Genomic DNA, 19,094 nt, shown 5'->3' with positions numbered 1-19,094 from the left:
GCAACCAGCACTTTTCAAGAATGCTTGGCATATATGATATAACCTTTCCAATAAGAAAAAGAGGTTGATAAAAACCACTTTAGAAGGCAGGAAATTAGGTCTTAAATTTTCCTTGGCCCCAGGTCATATTGTTGTTATAAATTGTGGCCAATATCCACTACCCTGTCTCCTGTGTGCAGCATTAATAGAAAAGTAGTGTCCAAAGCAAAGGCCTAAGGTGCCACTCCTTTTATTCCACTTCGGTCACATTTAAATACTGGGTTCAGTCGGCCTGGCGCACGCCCTTAACCCTAGTGACTCGAGGCTGAAGCAGGAGGATCACAAGCTCATGGACAGGCTAGGCAACTTAGTGAGACCCTGTTTTAAAAGAAAAAAAGTGAGGGGGGATGTAGCTCTGTAGTAGAACACTCCTGGGTTCGATCCCTAGTAGCACAATAAATACATACATATATACATACAGCGTTTAAGTCCGTGGACCACGTTTCAAATGGAATTCGGACGCACTCGAATTTGATCAGGAAAGTAACCCAAAAAGCAAAGAGTGGTGTGGTAAAGCGGTTCTTAAAGGAGGAGAAAACATCCTGGAAGTACGTAAGAGAATTATCTTGAGCTATCTGATTTATTTAGAGGTAAATAATTCCTGGAATGCTTTTAAAGGCCATGAACTCATTGGCCAAAATACTGAATTTAAGGGAAACCCATCTGAGCTTACAAGAAAGTTCCAAGCAATCAGCACTCATGGCAGAAGACCATGACATCAGCGTCAACAGACCCAGCCAAGCCTAAGGAATGTAATAGAGTAAAAACCTGGCTGGCCAGAAGATACTTGAAAGTTGAAAGGCTTATTTATGCAACTTTGGCAAACAGGTCTATTACCGGTGCTGCTGGACTACTCCAAAGAACAGCGGCCTCGGCGGTGGCAGCGCGAAGGGGAAGGCAAGAAGTCTTGAGAAGGGGAACCGAAAGCACGGCGGGGTCAACCACTTCAGCATCCGCTCACCCCGCTCCCCGCCCCTCTCACCTCCCTTCCCAGCGGCCCTGCCAGGGCCCTTCTTCGGAATCGAAGACCGCCGTCTTCTAACAGCCTCTTAGTGGCTTCCCGCGCGACACTGGCAGCCTGGCCAGGTGCCGCTCTGAGACACCGGAGGAAAGGGGAGCCGCGACCCCTCGTCCACCTCGAGCCCTGGTCCACGCGACCGTGACACCGCGTCCCACGCCCGCGCTGCCTCTGCCGCACCGCGACCTCTCTTCCGCTGCATCCTCCCGTCCACCTCGACCCCTCCTCCAGGCCCACCCCTCCTCCAGGTACGGCGGGAAGGACACGGAGCCCAACAGCTGGGAAGATGGCGGCACTTACCTGTCACAGCAGCTGTACTCTCCACCGCCCGGAGCCAGCCCAGGTCGCACTCAGCCCGTAAGTCCCCACGACACAGCCCGCAGAACTGACCCGCAGACGTGCAGGACACCGACCAACTCCGCACTGACGCGACCCGACGACCCCAACCTGGCGTGCCCGCACTTCCGCCGGAAGTCCCGCCCTGACCACCGCCCACGCCTGGAACCACCGGAAGCTCCGCCCAAGCCTGGCGCCGCCGGAAGTCTTGTCCTGGCTTCCGCCCCGCAGGCCTGGTTCCCCGCGGGTCTGTCCGTTGCGCTGCGGTGCTGTGGTCCCCGCAACCCTAGCTAACCGTATCTGGGCGCGAGTGAGGACCGATCCAGGGACCTAGGAAGGGGAACGAGTACGGCGCCCCTTGGGGAGGCGGGCCGGCTCTGCGCCTCTGGCGTTGGAGCTTCCCGGAGACGCCCGGACCTGTGCCCAGAACGAGCCCAGTCCTACAGCCCCAATACGATGCACCCGGGCGCCCAGGGGACCTCCTCCCTAGGACCCCGGAGCGCCTGTAACCTGGGAGCTAGCGCACAGATCTACTCACCGCTGCAGGGGTTCCGGTGGGGGTCCCCGGTCAGGCAGGTTTTAAATCCATTTGTCCTAAAAAGTCGCTCAAGCCTAGAACTGGGGACGAGAAGAAAAATAATCCCTTAAAATGCAAGGTCAAGTATACTGTTTATAACAATTTCGAAATCTTTCGAATCCACACCGCTTTATTCGCTGATTTGCTCTGAACCGCTTAACTGGCAGGGCTCTGTGGTCGTCTTGCTATTTGCCTGCAGGGGAGCCTGATGGAGATAGAACTATTAATATTTCAGCTTATCTGCAGAAGATGACTCACCCAGTTTCCTTCTGAAATATTTGATCACCATTGGCTAAAAAGAGAAAACAGAATCAGCTGTTCTCTGCAAAAGGTGGGACTTAAGCTTTAATCTAGGTTGGAAAACTACATAATAGACTGGAGCCATTACATAAACAGCCATCTCTGCTTTGCAAACAACTCTACCTGAGCAGTTAATGCTCACCCAGAGTAAATCAAAAGTATGAAAAGCATTTTTCTTCTACATGGGCTAACAGTCTTGCTCCTGCCCTTAAAAATAATACTCGAGATTCAGATTCAAAAAGCAGTAATATGTTTCTTGGAGAAGCAGCAAATTTAATGTATTTGGGGATTCAGATAACCAAAGAAATACGTAAATTCAAAAGTGAAGTTACTTCTGCATTAAGTATAATAAAAGCTTATCACTGGAAACAATTTTAAGATGAACTAAAATATTTGACTCCTTGGAGAAATCATTTCCAAACTTGGAGGGTGTTAACATATATTATACAAGACATTCTGCTAGTCATGATAGCCTGCATTATCATATTCAACTAACTCTCTACTAGGTGACTTTATTTTGCAAAACAACATCCACAATTTGTACTCAAAGATATTGTTAATGGGAGTAATATTTTTCTTTGATATATTTAGGATTCCACAAGTCACTGGGAAATATTGAGTACATTATGAGGTATCACAAAACCAAGAGAAAGGAATCAAGTTTTGAGGGCCAATCAATTCACATAATTTGTAATTAATTTAATCCTCAAGACAATAAAGTGGAAACTGCTAAACTGAATTTTAACTAAACATGAGAACATTGAAATGACTTCAGAAGTCAAAAAGATAGTATGCAACAGAGCAAGGATTAAGATCCAGATGCCAAAGCCTACATTGTCTCCACTGTGTATAGTTTGATAGTGCTGCAGTAACAAAATCACAAAATAGGTGGCTTAAAAATAAATTTACTGTCTTACAAGATCAAGTTGTTGGCAAGATTGTTTCCTTCCAAGAACTGTGAAGGTGAATCTATAATGCCTGTTTCTGAAGTTTACCATTGATCCTTGGTGTTCCTTCACTGTGGCAATATAAAATCAGTCTTCAAATGGCATTCTTCTTGTGTCTGTTTCTTCACTTGGGTGACTGATGAGGACATTAGTCAGCACTGACTTGCTGACCTAGGTCACCTGGACCTCATCCATGACACTGGAAGAAGAGCTGAGAGTAAATGCTGCCAGTCTCATTGAAAAATAATATCACATTCTCTGTTCAGTTTCACACACCAAGTACTTGACATCTTTTCTCATTCTAGTTTTTTAGTAGAGCCTGTTTCTTTGTGTGTGTCCATGTGACAAAAGGGGACAACTATTCTAATGTCATCAAGTATGTTTGGTCTTCAGACTTTGTAGAAATATGTTTGGTTCATGTCTGTAAAAGGAATTTGCATCATTTTGCATAAAACATCTGCATTGTTCTCATTACCATGATACCTAGTTTTGTTTTTTTTTTTTTTTTTCAAAATGAAGTAATAATTGGGAAAAATGTTGGAAAATTCTACTCAATAAACAATCAAACATACATTGTTAACCTGTTCCAGATGGTGTTAGAAAACCTTACTTACCTCTGTTGGTAAAAACTACATATAAATGAAAAAATACTGTAAATAACTTCATACTGTTCTCTAAACCATAGCTTATAACCCATTTATGGAAAATAGCAGGGCTGGGGTTGTGGCTCAGTGGTAGAACGCTTGCCTAGCATGTATGATGCACTGGGTTCAATTCTCGGCACCACATATAAATAAATGAATAAAGGTCTATCAACATCTAAAAAAAATTTTTTTTTAAATAGCAGTGCCCAGTTATTGAATGAGGTATTGTTATACCTTTCTTAGGGCAGAGGTGCTTCAAGATACTTAGTAACTAACCCAAGGTAACAGACTAAGTGATTGAGGTGAAACCATCTCCTAAGTCTCCAATTTTTGTTAATATTAACCGTATGAAAATATATGAATCTGAATTGGATAAGGCTATGCATACATAGTAAACTTTGTTGTGGATTAAGAATCCTGCATTTTTCCATATCAAGATTACACACAAAGATTTAATGATGGAGCTACTATTGTGCTCAATCTAATGGCAACATTTTCCAGAACAGAATCTTCAAAGTGGAGTGTTGAATGCAGATATGTAGCCTATTACTAGGTCCATAATATGTAGTCACATCAGTCTATGTTATAAATTATAAAACCAAAGAAAAAATAAGACTGTCTAAAAGACAAATATAAAAAAGCCAAACCTGTGATCCTACCTATTCAAGAGACTGAAGCAGCCTGTGCAACTTAACGAGACACTATCTCAAAATAAAAGAGATGGGTATGGGTCTCAGTGGTACAATGCTCCTGGGTTAAATCCACGGGACCACAAAAAATATATAAATAAAATTAAAAGCACTGGAGCTGTCGCTCAATGGTAGAGCACATGCTTAGCATGTGCTAGGCCCTAGGTTAAATCCCCATTACCACAGAAATAAAGTGCAAATATAGGAATCCTTCTTTCTTGCCCCCTTTTTAAGGATTCATGTTATTCATTGGGAGATTTGGGAATTGTTTATAGTTTTTTAAAAATTGCAATAAATTTAAGGCTATATTGGCTTTTATTAGAGATTCTAGAATTAGGAAGCATCTTGTTCTAAAAAGAATGAGTGTTCCTTCGAATATGACAAAAGAGTTGATTTTTGTCCAGTGGGAACAAAAAAACAACATAAAAAGTAGATTGGCTAACATTGGTTTGCTATAGGTCACTTTTCTTATGGTTAAAGAAGATGAGAATTTCTTATTAACCTAGTTAGGATTGTTGGGGCCCTTTCCAAGTAGTTACCGTGAACCTTCTATTTTCAGGAGAAACTGATCTGCAAATGATGGCCTTCTGTAAATTTTATTGAAAAATGGAAAGAGTAGAAGATACTATAAAAGATATTCTTTTTAAATGGTTATGTATATGTTTCTTTGTGTGGTACCTTACTGGCGTCAAGTCCAACAACAACAAAATCTTAAAGTTCTGAAAGCCAGAATGGTTTCTGTCTTTTCACTGTTATCTCTAATATGCTAAGTAGCCACAAAAGTTAAGAAAGGATCCTATGCAGGTATAATGGATCCTGCCTGTAACCCCAGCAGCTTGGGAGGCTGAGGCAGGAGGATAGTCAGTTCAAAGCCAGACTCAGCAACTTAATAAAGCCCTCAGCAACATAGTGAGACTTCACTTTCAAAATATAAAGAGGATCTGTGTACATGGTTCAGTGGTTAAGTGCCCCTGAGTTCAATCCCTGCTACCTAAAAAAAAAAAAAAAGGATCCTGGCACCAGTAACATTTCCACCATGAAACATGGCTTATTTAGTTGGCGTTCATTTTCCCATAATTACCTTTGCATTCATGTGAAGACACAAACGATATGTGATCCCAGACTTCAAAGAAATTGAAAGTCACTTAAAGTCGAACTAATATTATGAAACAAAATAAGGTCCGTTAAGCATGAGCATGATATTAACTATAAGTGCATTCATAGTATAAAAAAGAAAAATGAGAACTTTTTGTTTGAAATAGTTGAAGAATACCCAAAGGAAATTCAAACTGAATTTCGAAGGTCAAATAAGACATTGGGAGAGAAATGGATGAAGTAGTGGCACATTTCACAGAAATAAAAAGATAGAAAGGATGGATAGAAAAGTGACAGCAAAAAAACCGGTGAAACTGGCGTGAGTGAAGGTTTTGTTCCAGAAAATAGTGAAAAATGATTCTGGAAGACCAGAACATGGGAAGCCTTTACAATGGAACCACTTGGTCTCTGTGAAATAGGTACTGAGGAGCTACATTCCTGAGAATGGAAGCAGGTAAAGAAAGCAGAAGGCAGGAGTAGGATTCCGCTCCAGATGTGCTCTCTGCCTTTCCTCTTACCCATTGGCTCCTCAGCAGTCCACACGCTGTCCTTTTCTACTCCCACTCCTTCTTGTATCCACTCTTCAGTTTCACCTATAATGTGTGTGCTTATAGATGCAGATCCACTTTCAGCCCGCAGCTCTCTTTCTCAAGACTGGGACTTGTTTAATCAAAGAACAGTGTTCCTTTACCTGAAAAGGTAGTTGAGCATGTGACTAGAGCTCGATCTCCCAGGTTCTAATCCTAAATTTTGCTACTTACTGGTTGTATTTTCTTGGGCAAATTGTCTAACTGTTCTGTGCTAACTTTTACTAGTTAGCTTTTACTGTTTTCCTACAGAGGTAAACATTGTCTTTTGCAGTCATATTAATCAAATGAATACATGTGAAATATTTATACTAGCACCTGAGGCACACTAAACATTCAAATGGTGTTCACGTAAAACAACACTGCATATTTGTCAAGGTTTTTATGAATACAAGAGACAGCAAATGAACTTAAACTTGACTGAGGAAAAGAGGAATTCACTGATTCTTAAAATGAAACTATGAGAAAAGCAGGAGTCCAAGTGACCATAGACTCCCTGAAACCAAGGACTCTTTCCATCTCTATCCTTTGCTTCTCTCCACCTATGACCTTCAATCTCTTCTACTGGAGATGGTCTTTTTCCACAAGGCAGGTTATCATCAGCTGGCAGTTGACAGGATCACATTCTCAGTTTAGCTACCAAACAGGCAGTGAACATTTTCCCCCATTGCTTCAATTTTTTAAATCCAGGGAGAGAAGTACTGGATGGCCATGTTGAGGCCTGCACTCACCCAACCTTGTGTTCACTGGGCTAATTGCTTTTTGCTTAAAAATCATATTGTTAGAGCAGGTGGAGGAAATACTCCACTCTAATGATATATGCATGCCCATGTTGCAGCAGCACAATTCACAAAAGCCAAACTACGTAACCAACATAGGTGTCCATCAATGAATGAATGGATTTTTATAAAATGTGGCATATATACACAATGGAGTTTTATTCAGCCATAAGGAAAAATGAAATTATGTCATTTGCAAGAAAATGGATGGACCTTGGGAGTGGTGAATGAATTACAGGTTTCTTTGAACCATCCCAATGCAGAGGTGGGGCCCTTCTGAGAACTCTCAGTAGATACTATCGCGTGGATTGAGACCACTCAGTCACTAGCAACGCCCTGTTCAAAGGGAAAATTCTGTGTCTCACAGAATCAATTGATTCAAATTGCCTTGGGGTCAAACACCAACTGACGAGAGCTAGAAAATACATGGGCATGCTCAATAGTCTTGAGACACCAGAGATATCAGCCCAAGCTGATAAACTCCAATTAAGTTGCTTTTCACTCACAACTTCATTTTATCTATCATGAAGAAGCTTTCTCCAATAAGTCCTTTTGAAGTAAAAACCTATATAATAAACATGCAGGCCGGGTCCAGCCCTAGCAGCAGTCGGGGGTGCTAGGTGGATGGGAGGCATCAGTGCATTGGAGAAGCAGCAGACAGAGACACCAAGTGTTCTGAGGCTGAATCTGGTTTATTCAAAATCTTTGAGCATTAATATACTGTAACACTTAGCTCAAAAAACACGCTTGTGGTTTTCATAGTTAGCTATTTTTAACAATATTTTTGCCTACGAGTACATTCTATAATTATTAACAAAAGAAATCAGCCTTTAGACAATACTAGTTCCTTATGCCAATTATTCTCTGGTTAATAGCAGACTAAAATTATATTTTGACCTTTAAGGTGTTAGACATAAGAAGGTAGAAATCATATCTGTGGTTAATCCATAGCACTTTCTGAACTAACTATTGATCTGTCTAATGAGAGCTCTTTTTTGCTCTTTTGTCTTTAAGCACCAACCAGAACGTCTTAGCCTGTCCATAAACCCAAGTGTTTGAGCATTAACCCATCTACCGTTTTTGTTTTCTTTTTCTAACTATGCACTGTCCTTCATCACTATATACACCTGTATAAGGGAGAGGAGGATCAGTATGTGGTGGCCAGGTGTTTTTATTCACATCCATGCCTCGAGGATGATACCAGAATTTTCCTTTTATTCTATATGCAACATTTGGAGGTCCCTATACTGTGGGGACCATGGGTTTTTGTTTTTGTATAACTGGAGTCACATGAGGAATGGCTGGAGTTGTTATTTGTGGTGCTCATAAAGCTGCTTGTCTTAGCTTATCCATGAATATACCACTACTTATATTAAGGGGCAGATCTCTCCCGATTTCACATAACAGAGATCCATTACATTTTATTTTATGTTCCAATACAGTAAAATTTCCCTGGGGATTCTATGCTGTTTTCTCAAAGAGACTTGTGATTATTAACAGTATTCCAAGAAAAGCAATCGCCCACAGGAGTATGCCACGTCTATGATTTCCAGGAGGGTGATACCCTCTGTTCCAACAGAGCCCTGTCATATGCTGGAATGGTGGGACATAGACGTGGCACATGCAGAGCCTCCTCATAGTCAGCCAGTCTTGCTGCCACCAGAGCTCTGGTGAGCCATCAAGTCCTGCTTTCCTCTGTGTTTGCTTGTTTGTCTTTATTTCTTTTATTTTCTTTATTTCTAATTCACTCATCGCCTACGTTCAGAGAACTGTTCACACCTTGCACTGGACACAGCACTATCCTTTAAATAAAACTTGTTTTCTACACTTGCTCAGTGTTTCTCGAGTGTTCAATATTCGACATCTGGGGAAACAGAATTTGGCCCTGATCGCTTGTTATCATGGGTATCATATTTGGGGTTCCCACTGAGATCACGACAGAGGCAGTCTCCTTCATATGCACCCCACATCTTTCTGAGGTGCATCTTTCTAGTGGACAATAATGGGCAGCTGATTAAATGCAGTTAGTGCAAGCCACCATTTTACAAGACATGGAGGAGAGGATTCCCCACCTAGGCTGTTCTGAATCACCTGCCCTGTGAGTCAGGCATGTTGGGTTCTGCCAAAGCCATTTCCCACTTCCCTATCCAGGCTCAGAGAGCATTTGGCATGAGTAGTGTGTCTAATCTTGGTCTGCCTTTGGATGTGTGGACTTGGAACAACTGTAAGATTTTGGCCTGGGTCACCCTCAGCTGAACCTCAAAGGTTTCTTCTCCTGACTCTTCTTCCTACCACCCTCTTAGCACAAAAGGACTGAGCCTGTGAGGGTTCTCCCCATTGTGGTTTCTGTGCACCAACATGCTCTGCAAGATTTGTTTGTTTGTTTGTTTTGGTTCGATTTGGGTTTTTAAACTTCATGGATCAGCACAGCCTTTATTCAGTGATGAAATCACGCAGCAGATGGACCCACTTTCCTGGTGGAAAATGAACCACTGGCCAAAGGGGGCGTCTGTGTAGGGTGCACTAAGAGGTGGCTTAATTGCTGAGTATGTCAGTTTGGGCACTCGGGAATTTGAGATCTATTTTTACTGGGCAAGATGGGGGTCTGGGGTCAGCGGTCAGTATCTGGGAGAGGATTTGTTTGGGGAAGGATCAATGCTTTGGCCTCCTCCCAGACTGTCACTCTAGGCTTGATGGATATCTCCTCCCCAGGGCTTGTCTGGTCACTGGGAAAGAATATATCGGGAAAGGACCAATGTTATCAGTGTGTTGCCTTCCTCCTCACTCCCTCTTCCCAGGCCACACGATTTTGGGGTCTGTCATTTTCCGTATCTAACATACCCCAATGGGGTATCCTGTGGAGATGAGCCAATAAGCAGCTTTGAGCAAATGGGCCAGTAACACATGGACGGGCCACATCGCACTCTCAAGTTGTCATGCTTGCTCCTCCCAAGCACTCCCCTCCCCTTGTAGATCAGATTCCAGCTGTTCAGACTCCAGGGTTCATAGAGGGACATGGAATGGTCCAGAAGGAAATACCTGGGTTCCCTGGGCTCACATGGTAAGCCTTCATAAGCCTGTGAGGTTCTCCCCATTGTGGTTTCTGTGCACCAACATGCTCTGCAAGATTTGTTTGTTTGTTTTGGTTCGATTTGGGGTTTTTTGTTTGTTTGTTTGTTTGTTTGTTTGTTTGTGTTTTTTGTCTGCAGAAAGGAAGCTTTTTAATCCACCCCTTCCTTGAACTCCAGGAAAAGGTGTTAAGCGTGTAACAACCACTAGATGTCCCCCTTACTCTCCAGAGATTTAACTGTGCCCCATTGGAGGCCTTTTTCTGGTGGACTGTCACATTTGGAAGTTGTGGCAGAAGTTCAGTCATGCCCCCAAGTCTGAATTCTCCCAGGTCTCTGGCATAGGGTAAAGCAGAGGCTATTTTTGAATTTTTCCATTGATGCCAGATGGCAAAATCATAAGAGATCGGTTTTCTGGCCCACCAAGCTCATGGAGAGACGTCTCCAGTGAAATGAACAGTTTTCTCTGGCATGAGGGCCGGAGTCCGGTTGTTTCCTCCCTCATATGGGAGCTTCGTTCTCAGAAGTTATGCCAGGTTCACCACTAGTGTCCATACTGGGAAACTGGGATAAGTTTAACCCTCAAGAAAAAGCACCTCGTTTTTTTTCTGCCAGCCTGGCCTCAGTACAAACTCCTTGATGGAGAATCCTGGCCACCAGGAGGAAGTATAAACATTAATACTATTTCACAACTTAATGCATTTCACAAAAGGGAAGGGAAATGGTCTGAAGTTCCCTACATCCAGGCTTGCTTTTGTCTAAGAGAAAACCCCAAACTATGCCAAGTGTGTAAATTAGACTCAGCTGTAATCACTGCCATGCGAGAAGGCCTTAAGGAATCACTCACTGAGGGAAGGGAACTAGAAGAACCCTAAAACTTCCACCTCCTGCTGACATCCACCAGCAGTCCTCTTGTCCTCTATAAGCAGGCCCTCCTCCATCTGTCCCAACAGGCAAGTTGAACATACTACCTCTCCAGGAGATGCCAGGGGGAGAATTTGGACCAATTAAAGTACATACCGCTTTCTTCCTCCAAGACTTAAAATAGATAAAGATGGATTTAGGGAGGTTTTCAGAGGATCCAGGTAAATATATTGAGGTGTTTCAGAACTTATATCAGGTGTTTGATCTCACCTGCAAAGATATTATGCTATTGTTTAACCAAACATTAATCTCCAAAGAGAAGGAGACCACTCTAAAAGCAGCTGAACAGTTTGGGGATGGCCTACATCTTACTCATGCCCCAGTAGCACAAACTAGAAGCAAACCTAAAGCACAGGTCATTCCCAGAAATGATCTGGACTGGGATCTGAATGATGAGCAGGGAGCCTGGAAAAGTAAACATTTGCAGAACATTAATCCTTGAGACCCTCAGGAGAATCAAACAAAAACCTATTAATTATTCCAAAGTATCTGAAATCATACAAGGCCCTCAGGAAAGTCCTGCTATTTTTTTATGGAGAAACTCAGGCAGGCAACGAGAAAACATACCACTGTGGATCCTCTATCCACAGAGGGCCACCTTCTTTTAAAAGATAAATTTATCATTCAGTTGACCCTAGATATTTGGAGGAAATTACAAAAATTGGCATTTGGCCCTGATCAATCCTTAAATGATATCCTCTGGCTTGCAACTCTTTTATAACAGAGATCAAGAGGGAAGAAGGAAAGGGAGTACAGAGACAGGAAAAAGGCTGAGGCACTAATCATGGCCCTAAGAGGAGTAAGCTTCTGAATGAGAAAGGAGAAAAATGGGATGCACCTCAAGCCACAAAGGGGACTTGTTTCCATTGTGGAGAAGAGGGACATTTCTGATGGGAATGGCAGGCCAAACAGCCACCTCCCAAGCCCTGTCCTAAATGTCAGAGCCATCATTGGAGTAAAGATTGTCCTCGGGGGCAGAGGTCCTCAAGGCCGCAGGTCCTCGAGGCCAGATCCCTCCACACAGGCCTGATGGGCCCAGGTCTATTCTAATGGCTCCGACAACTCCTACCACCACGCATGACTCCAGTGTGCTTCTCTGCAGGGAATCAAGAGGTCAGTTTCCTCTTGGGTGCTAATGTCAGCTTCTCTGCATTCACCCCTTACCCTGGACCTCTTTCCTCTCTCGAAAATGGCAGGTAAATTATAGCTTTGACCTCCATAGCCTTGGACAGCTTGCCTGCCACGTCTGGGAATCTCTCCATGCGAAGGTGTAGAAAGACACACCCATTTGCAGGTGGCTGCTGTTAATGGGGCAGATTCCATGCCTGGTGTGGAATTTGAGTTCAATAGTTTTGAATTTAGATGCCTGCTTGGGCGAGAGACACCAGTGTGCCCAACTAGCCTTGTGGTGCCAGCTGCCTGGAGGAGGAAGAATTACTGTGCAACTGGTAAGTCCCCAGTCAAGCCACTTGCCCACAGCTTCTTGCTTCTTGTTTACCTTGAAGAACGCCCCCCCCCCCACACACACACACACAATGAATTCCTTTGGTGTGTTTCACATTTGCAGGCTTTTTCCTTTGTTAGGATCAGATCCATCAGATCTCTTCCACCCATCAATGCCCCTGCTTTGAAAAATATATTTCTCATCTTTTGTGTTTATTTCTTAATATTACTTTTCTAGCTTTAAATTTCCAGCCAGGCCACACCTCCAGTGGTTCCCTATTCCCTCTCCACCAAGACAGTGGGAAACACCTCTAATACTATAATGGTTCAAGGGGTGTCTAGACAACCTATTCCCAGAAAATGTACTCCCCCACTGAGTTGCGAGTGGGATGGGATGATGTTTTCTCATGCATTTCTGATAGTCCTAGAGTGCGCTACCCCTTTATTGGGGAGGGATTTACTTTCATCCATCATGATGAATTTAGGACAACTAGGACCATTATGTCTACCTCTATTAGAATGTAATATAAACCCTTAAGTCTGGGCCACTGAAGGCAAGATTGGACAGGGGAAAAGTGCAGTACCAATATTTACACTGATTTTAAATATGCCTACCAAATCTTGCATGCAATGCAGCAATTTGGAGAGGAACTGGAGGAACTTTCATAAAAAACTATGAACAGATCTTAAAACTGTTAGAAACTGCTCATTTACCTAAGGAGGTAGCAGTAATTCACTGCCAAGGACATCAAAAGGGAATAGATGAACTATCAGAACGTAATAGATGAGCATATCAACAGGTCAAAGAGGCTGCTAAGGGGATTTTGCACCAACCAACATTAGCCCCTCTACTATGGACAGGCCCTCCCCCAGAGATAAGACCTCAATACACCCAGGAGGAAACACACCAGGTCTTAGCTAGGGGAGGCATTCTCTTACCTTATGAGTGGATTCAGATGGAAGATAATAAACTTTACTTGCCTGCTAACTCTCAATATAAGATTTTACACATCCTACATCAATCTTTCTCTTAGGTCGGGATTTGAGCTGCTATATGAAAGAGAGCAAAACAACTGAGGCAGTGGGCAGCATACCAAACAGTGACAAATCAAACAGGGGCAGATAAACTCCACTTACCCTTATGCTCACCTGTTGGGAGAAATCCTAGTTCTTGGCTGGCAGCAGTGAACGTCTAAAGTGTATAAACCTGCAGGAGGAGTGTTATGCTTTGGCTACCTAGTAAAGTAATCAACTGCCCCAAATTGACTGTTACCAAGGCAACCCATATAGGAACCTGGTGATCTGATCCCCCGTGGCACATTGTGATTGGGCAAGAAACCTATAAAATGTATAGCTGTTCCCACAATAAATGAGTTTGCAGGCTGCTCGCCATGAGCCTGCTTCCAGCCAACTCCCAGAGTCTGGGTTTTGACTCTGCACCCTTACCCCATGTATGAGCTAGCCTGGCACAAGAGAAACTACACTCACCTATCACTCAGCAGGACCCCCCCACCCTGCCTATTCCGGCCTATAAAGACCCTGGGCAGCCGGGGCCATGCGATTTTCTCTGGCTCTCCACCCTGACCTGTAGCAGAGGGCGTTTGAGAATTTCACCTGAGAGCCAAATTCCAATTTCTTCTTCCATTCCGGAGAAGAAAACACTCTGAAATTAACTTGAGAGATAAGTGAGGGAAAAAATATACCAAAGACAATCCAAAACCCGTGAGACGTGGCAGAGAAATAGCCCACTTAACTCTGCCAAAAAGCCTCCAGGATTCCAAAAGAGAGGACAATTTCCTGGGGAGGACTGGCAACTTGATTTTATCCACATACCTAAAAGCAATGGATTCCAGTATTTACTGTTTGTGGTAAACACTTTTACTAGATAGACTGAGGCCTACCCCTCCTGAAATGAACAGGCAGAATAAGTAGTCAAACTCCTATTACAGGAAATAATTCCCCAATTTAGACTGTCTCAGAACCTCCAAAGTGACAATGGAGAAGCTTCCAAGGCAGCTGTCACTCAGGGAATACCCAGAGTCCTAGGCATAAAATATAATCTCCACTGTGTGTGAAGACCTCAATCCTTAGCAAAGGTAGAAAAGGCTAATGACATCTTAAAGAGGCCTTTGAGAAAACTCACCCAAGAAACCAACTACCCATGGCCTAAGGTGTTCCCCTTACTCAGAATCAGAAACACCCCGAGAGCACTAGGGCTCAGCCCATTTGAACTTTTATATGGGAGGCCATTCCTAAGGAATGATATTCTTAAAGATCAGAAACCTGCAGGTCTGGTGGCTCATATCACAAAGCTGGTCAAGTTTCAAGCTGAAATCTGTAGAACTCCCATATCTGAGCCACTCACTTCACCCCTTTATGAACCTGGGGATAGTTATGGTCAAGACTATACCTTCAAATTCCCCAAATTTAGACCCTATTTGGAAGGGACCTTTCCCTATAATTTTATCCCCCCACCCCTGCAGTGAAAGTGCTCGGACAGAACTGAATCAACTTCCAGAGCAACCTCTCCTTCCCAAGGGACTGAGGAATGGTACTCCCGTAGAAGACCTGAAATATCTCTTCCATAAAGACAATGGTGATATGTAAACTTTTTTCATCTCTTTCTTTTTTATTTTTGACAGGTCCCCTGAAATTAACCCTTTTCTAGATTGGGCTCGACAGAATGCCACTAGGTGACAGAAAGATAATTGCTGAATATGGGGACTATTATGACTTTCCAGCATGTCTGGCTATCTTGGTGGGTACCCCCTTGCAAGGAAGTGGCTGGATAAAATTACAATCCTTAATGCTAGAACAAAAGGAAGAGAGACACTCTTTACAAACTGCTATTCATGCCAATATTAAATTATGGCCTACCAATGAAACTTTATCACAACCAGACCATGAAAAAACTTTCACTTTAGAACAAACCAAACTTCAGACCTCTACAACTGTTAAATCACATTTAGTTCCATCCACTTCACACTTCCCACCATCACTGCCAACATGTCAATGGTATGAGAATGGTTACTATCAAATTTGGAACGGAGATATGTAGCTTCCACCCACCATAGGGCATCTACACCAAGAAACTCAATCTGTTGGGAAAAATGTAACCACGCCTATGACAAATGGCCTAGTGCTTCTCCTGAAATAGGACGGACCCCTATGCCCACACATTGTGATTTTACAGGCCAATGATTGGTTTGGGACTAACTGGTACTCTAGACCTGAAATTAGATGGCCAGCACCCAATGGGACCCAATGGATGTGTGGAACTAATTTATGGTCCTGGCTTCCTCCAGGTTGGATAGGGAGATGTACTATTGGGTACCTCTGGATGCAAGGGAGATGACCCCCAAGAGTTGAAAAGCCAGCAAATCTCCCCAATCTCAGACATAGGTGGGAATGATCTGTTTTTCATTGGTATGATCATCTATCTTCACTGTGTATTCCACAAATTGGCTTAGAAGATGTCATGTGGCACGTGGAAACCCTAACCAGTTATACTCAAACTGCCCTCCATGAGGTTGAGGAATGTACCTCTCCTTAAGTAACCCTCATGAGCAAAGCAGTCTTTACAAAACCGGATGGCTTTAGATGCCCTCACTGCAGCTCAAGGCGGCCTCTGTGCCATTATGAGAACTGAATGCTGTGTTTACATTCCTGGTAACTCTGGCAATGTAACTAACATCCTTAGATTTACCTTCCCAGATAGAGGCCATGTCCTCCTCAGCCTTGCTGTGGGAACAACTTCTTAGTTCGCGGTTCTCTGGTACCTCCTGGTGGAAAACACTGTTAATCTTGTTAGGTCGGAATTTGGGCGACTATATGAGGGAGAGCAGAGCAACTGAGGCAGAGGGCAGTGCACCACACGGCAACCAATCAAACGGCAGGAAAACTCCACTGACCCTTACCTCCACCTATCACTCAGCAGGACCCCTGCCCATTCCAGCCTATAAAGACCCTGGGCAGGCGGAGCCATGTGCAGTTTTCTCTGGCTTCCTATCCTGACCTGTAAGGGGAGGTGGGGCTGGGAATTTCAGCTGAGAACCAAATTCCAATAAAGCTTGATTCGGCTGCCGGCTCTTTCTGTCTGATTTTATTCGACCACTAGCATGCCCCCGAGCTTACAAATCTCTGTCATCATCATCATACTCATTAGCATGTTTGCATACTGTGGCATTTATTGTTGCAGTGATCTTATTCCAGTACTCATCTCTTCTTGCTTCTCTCATAGATCACCTGCTGCCCAAATGACCTTACAGCCTACTGCTTCCAAACCAGACTTTCACTGAGGACCCCTTTACCGACCTGACTTCTAAAAGGGAAATCCAAACTGCTTACTCCATGTTAACCCCTTTCAACTCAAAGCAGCCCCACGGTCACCATGCATTTTTACTTACAGCAATAAGGATTCCCTAAAATTAGAAGGGGAAGGGAAGCAAGAACAAAAGTTAGGCAGTTAGTGTACATAGTTGATCCGGTCCAGATGGAGAAGATGAAAGCTGATTTGGGTTAGAAAGATAGTGTAAGGCCCCCAAAAAGGAAACCCCAACTCTGTCCCATGGACCGACGGCAACCCCAATCAACCGCAGGAGGCGTCACTTGATGCAAACCGCAAGAGGTGTTTATTCCAGCGCGCTGGAACCCGACTCGTGACTCACGCAAGAGTCCAGGAGTTGAGTCCCTAGCAGAAAATCCTGTAGGTTTATAAAGGCAGAAAACCACACATCGGGAGGGGTCGCACATGAAAGGGGGAAAAGGGGGGGAAAAAAAAAGGAAAAAATGGGAAACAAAGCTGCCGGGAAATTTCAAAGGGGGTCTGGGTTTGCTGACAACATGTTTCACAATGTTTTACAACAGGTGTAGATTCTGGTCAATAGTTTCTGGTAATCCTACTGTTTGAGCACTATCTGGCTATCAGGCTCAATTTACTCTTTTACTCTCTGTTTGGGGCTGTTTCCTGGAACAGCTTTAAGGGCTTTGTTCCCATTACTGGGAGGGAAACCTTAGGGAGTTGAGATAAAACAGACAGCTTAAAAAAATGTCCATTCTTTCATTTCCCCATTTTCTTTTCTGGTAAGTACTAATCATGGAACTTCTGTCTCTATATACTCTTCTCCGAAGCTATTTCCTTGGTGGAGACACTGGTATTATTGCCTGAGCATTAGTACCTGTACAGCACTTACTCTCTCCCTGATGAAGGTGACTCTGTGAAGGAGATGTTCAGAGGATTACATCACCCTTGGTTGGTACATTTGGCTGCCGTAAGATTTTGCTGTACAGTTATCAAATCCCAGGAGGAGGTGGGGCGCCAATAAGTGTTGCCAGTAGTTTCATACCCCCATGCAGAGCAATAATAAAGACCATTATTATTGTTCCGCATGTCCTTGCCATATTCCGTGACCTCCCATCCCAGGGGCAGACATAGAAAGGGGTCTGTTTTAGATTGTCACGGGAGCGTGGATAGTTACATCCTGGGTTGTACCCTTCAACTAGGCGGTATTCTGTTCCCCCGAAAGGCCTGGGTGATGTTGGCCAATGTCTATGGGCCTCCTCAGAAGTCAGGGTAGGGATATCCCAATTATCTAACCCAGCTACTAAGGCACAGATGTCTGGGGTTAGGGACGGCCACCAAGCCCAAAGGGGTTTCTCCCTGGTGGTGCTCCATATTATATCTCCAGTCTGGGAGAGGACCTGCCATGTTAGTCATTGGGGGGCATGAGGGTTGGGATTACTTATCTACTTATCGGCGGGAGGTGCGTCAACAGGAGCAGGAACACGGTGGATGTGGAGCTTAAGGGGGTTGTCCAATTTTTCCACTTTCCACGTTGGGACTGGTGGTGGTGCAGGTTTGACATGCAAAGCGTGAATCCAGGCGGCGATGCCATTGACTTTTCAGGCAGGCAAGGGCCCAGGGGGCACCAATTAGCAGCCCCTTGTTTGCAGTCCTTGATAAACAGTCCTTGATAAAGGCAGGTAAATTTGGTAATCAATGGCCTCCAGAGATCCTTGACATTCCATTCTTCCAGGGGCAGTCTCCAACTTGCAGAGGCAGATGACTTTATGGCTTCATTTCCTCAGTTGACCCTACTCCCTATTTCTACACTAACTACCTGTCCTTAATTCTGGCTTCATTCCCCCCTTTAGCTTTAGGAACCCATAACTGCTTGTTAAGGAAATGAAAACGGGCGTCGGTCATTCTGGCTGCTTCGAAGCTGAATGGGGGCAGCGAAGGGCAAGCAGTTTGGAGTTCCTTTTTTTAAAAAAATCTGGTCAATCGAGGGGTCCCAGGAAGAAGCCTGGTTGGGGAAGAGCAGGTTGCAAAGTCATCTGGGGGTGGCTGCTTCTATGATAGAAGAACAAAAAGACATGAGTACTGAAATGAGATTAGTACAAAGTAAATGTTGCAGCATCTGAAACATGCCACTGAGTATCATGAAAATGACAGAAGTTAATCTCTCACCAGGAGGTGGAAGAACTGAGAAATTGTTCCCATAACTAGGCCTAGCAAAGGCAGGAGAGGACAAGGCCTTTATTTGGGGACTTTAACATTGTCCAGGTTATCAGGAATGTAAACACAACATTTAACTCTTAATGTCATAGATGTCCCCAGAAAATATAGTTAAGCTACTTAATGTCATC

General features: G+C 43.8%; 1 protein-coding gene across 2 annotated transcripts in view; it reads right to left on the bottom strand.

Moving 5' to 3' along the window:
- The window catches only part of WDR37 (WD repeat domain 37), a 70,375-nt gene extending 66,686 nt beyond the window's left edge, over window positions 1-3,689 (bottom strand). Inside the window, exon 1 of one of the 2 annotated variants that reach the window (XM_079107807.1) lies at window positions 1,932-3,689. The gene's annotated coding sequence lies outside the window, so the exon portion shown is untranslated. The other variant, XM_079107806.1, reaches the window with a different exon arrangement.
- Between the last annotated feature and the right edge of the window lie 15,405 nt (window positions 3,690-19,094).

This window comes from Sciurus vulgaris (genome assembly GCF_902686455.1).
Source record: "Sciurus vulgaris genome assembly, chromosome: 12".
Taxonomy (NCBI): Eukaryota; Metazoa; Chordata; class Mammalia; order Rodentia; family Sciuridae; genus Sciurus; species Sciurus vulgaris.
The sequence above is the reverse complement of the archived record's forward strand: the minus strand, read 5'-3'. Positions and strand labels throughout refer to the sequence as shown.